The sequence below is a fragment of the Dermacentor silvarum genome, chromosome 8 (genome assembly GCF_013339745.2).
Source record: "Dermacentor silvarum isolate Dsil-2018 chromosome 8, BIME_Dsil_1.4, whole genome shotgun sequence".
Classification (NCBI taxonomy): Eukaryota; Metazoa; Arthropoda; class Arachnida; order Ixodida; family Ixodidae; genus Dermacentor; species Dermacentor silvarum.
In genome coordinates, this window is record NC_051161.1 from 111,856,153 (window position 1) to 111,859,026 (window position 2,874).

Sequence of the window (2,874 nt, forward strand, 5' to 3'; positions counted from 1 at the left end):
CAGAGAAAACTTAATGCATGCTTGCTTCGCATCTGTACGTCAGCATCACATTTAAGTGTTATATTGGGCCTGCACCACTAAAATTGAGCTGCACAATTTCTGAAGTTCTCACGCCTACGCCTTGCTGTAAACTGGTTCATAATGGTGCAGGTGAATCAAACGGACCCATAATATTGATGTATACCACGTGTACTTTCAGAGCCAAGTAACATGAAAAGGAGCTTGCCCATAGAAAAAAACTTGTAAGTTAGGTTGAGCATGTATTAGGCCAAACAGGCACTGTAATACCATGCTCGCAATAAGTGGCGTAACACCCTGGCTTAGTGATATCATTTATTTATTCACTTGACCACACTTCGGTGCTTTCCGCACCCTCTTTCCTTGGCGTGCAGCCTCAGTAAAAAAAGTCCTCAAGTATTTTCTTACTGCTGCGACGCGATGGTCCCTAGGTGGCTGTAGCGCTGGGTGCAAGTCGATGTACTTTGCCAGGCAGTCTGAAAAATATTGCAGAAATGACATTCAGTGGAATCCACCTAAAGAACATGAGGGGAAAGAAAGAAGTGTAGGTTTCAACAAAGTTTCATTTAAGTGAAGGACATCTATATAGAGCTGTGCAGTACTTTATGCTGCAGGTTTTGCACAATACGTCTACCTGTGCACAAAAGGTTGCCTAAGAATGGTGCAGCTATCACATTCTGTCTAATGCTAGGTAATCTGAATTCCATCTCTAGTAGTAGCTTGCTTTGATAGTCTATACCAGTAGTGTCAAACATCTCCGACACCACACTGCTATGGGCACGCAGCAGTTTTTGGACTAATGTTCTCAATAAAAAAAGGTGCACATTAAATTCAGGCAAATACTGTGTAATTCATTGTAAACTGAGTGTAATTCATGTTTTGGTTCGACAGATTTATTAGTGTAGACTGATTGGTTAACTGACGAGATTTAACATACCAGAAAACAGCTCAGCTATAAGAAATGCTGTAGTGGAAGACTCCCGATTATTATGACCACTCAGGGTTCTTTAGAAATGTTCTTCCCTTCTTCCCTTATTGAAATGTATGTGCCATGAGCAGGAGTCAAGCTTGTAGCTATCATGGTCAGCAGCATAGCACCATAGCCACTTCAGTGCGATGCAATATGTCTAATAGTGTGCAAGTGGAATGTCTGCTGTGGGATATACTTACTCTTCACCATTTCCACCTTTTCTGGTGTCGCCGGAAGCTTCTTAACCTCAGTGGCCATGCTGCGGCAAGCCTGGCCTGTTAGGCTGCGTGTGGCAGCCTCAGTGGGTGCCCAAAAATGTTTCGCAAGTTCCAAACAACACTTGCCATCGGACACGTTCTTCATTATAAATGTCCACTTGTCGAGGGGCATGAACATGCCTTCCCCAACTTTTACCTGCATGAAGACATTGATAAAAAAGAGCACAATTAGGTTTTCCCCCTAAAAATATACCCGCCTACAAACATCAAGGTGAAGTCATGCATGATATTGCAGAAGAACAAAAACTTGGCAGCCTAAAAATGTAAAGCAGTCATCAGCAAAGTAACACATAAAACTGCACAGACCATTGTAAGCTTCAGCCTCAGAAAGAAGTATATGGGCACCAATCCTCATTATACACCCATCAAAAACAGAATTTGTTGCTTTAAGAGGATGCTATCACTCCCGGTATGTAGCACCTTTCAGATTTCATCGCTGCAGCTGCTTGACAATAAATACTAAAGCTAAGTGGGATTGTAGCAGTTGTTGTTTATTTATACTGTCAACCCAATTTAGGGCCTTTACCGGAGTGGAAAAAAATAGAAGAAAGGATACAGTCTGCAGTTCTGCTGCTAAATTGATTCTAGAAATAATGATCAGCAGAAATGTGACATCATAACGGGTAGATACAAATGGGTTTCATTTGATGCAGCAGCAATCTTTAAATGTATCATGCACACAAAAAGAATGTGCCCCTACAGCATTCTTTTATCCAAGTCTGCATGGTCACATAACACAAGTTCACGGTACTACTGTGCGTAATGCCCACATGTAAGCAAGTGCATAAAGAGCATGCTTTAGTTCTACCCACATTGCTCCGAGAATGGTAATAAGGTTTACTAAATTATCACCTGCGCACACTACACAGAACTACCACACTTTATGAAGTATAATTAAACCTGACCAAATAAGATAAACAGCAAATGTTGGACACTATTTACAACATGCAGTTAAACCTTGTTAAAAAAATAACTGTCTGCACTAATTACAATCGTCAATAAGTCATGCAGTGTCACCTGGCCATTCGTGACTTCAAACAAGCCTGCTGGTGGTTGACTTGCGCTGTTTACCCATGGGGTAAACACTGCAGCTGCAGGCTGTCTCTCTGCAAAAGTGGTTGCATTATATCAAAATAAATAGTGTGCCATCATGCTTCCTGAGCAAAGTTTAATGCTTTAGCACTGTACCTTAGCTGTGTGGGACACTGTGTGGGAGCATTTTGCCCTAAGAACTAAATACAGTTGAACCCACTCACATCAAATTGTATATACCTGTGTAGTGAAAAAATGCAATTAAAGCATAGCACAATTGTGGCATTATGCTGAACTCCATTAGTCAGCAAATTTCCTGTATGCCTCCTCTTGTTTATTGGGCCTGTGTGCATATTGTGATTCATTTGGGTGCAACTTTATGCATGAACAAACTTTTCGACATCCCAGCACCCTCAAAGTCATTTACAGAACTGTGCTAAGGTGTGGCTGCTTTGATGCAAGCATTAAAATCATACACAACAGAATAAATGGTGTGTTCCGAAGCTTAGTTGACAATATTGCCATAGATTGCACAAGGCACCGAGATGATGAAAGCAGATGTTACAAAACAAACAA

General features: G+C 41.2%; 1 long non-coding RNA gene across 1 annotated transcript; it reads right to left on the reverse strand.

Annotated features, from left to right (window-relative positions):
- Window positions 1-264: 264 nt before the first annotated feature.
- LOC125947312 (uncharacterized) lies at window positions 265-2,673 on the reverse strand. Its single transcript, XR_007468178.1, has 3 exons — window positions 2,284-2,673; window positions 1,189-1,402; window positions 265-494 (listed from the first exon to the last, which is right to left on the reverse strand). It is a non-coding gene; the product is annotated as an uncharacterized LOC125947312 (long non-coding RNA).
- Between the last annotated feature and the right edge of the window lie 201 nt (window positions 2,674-2,874).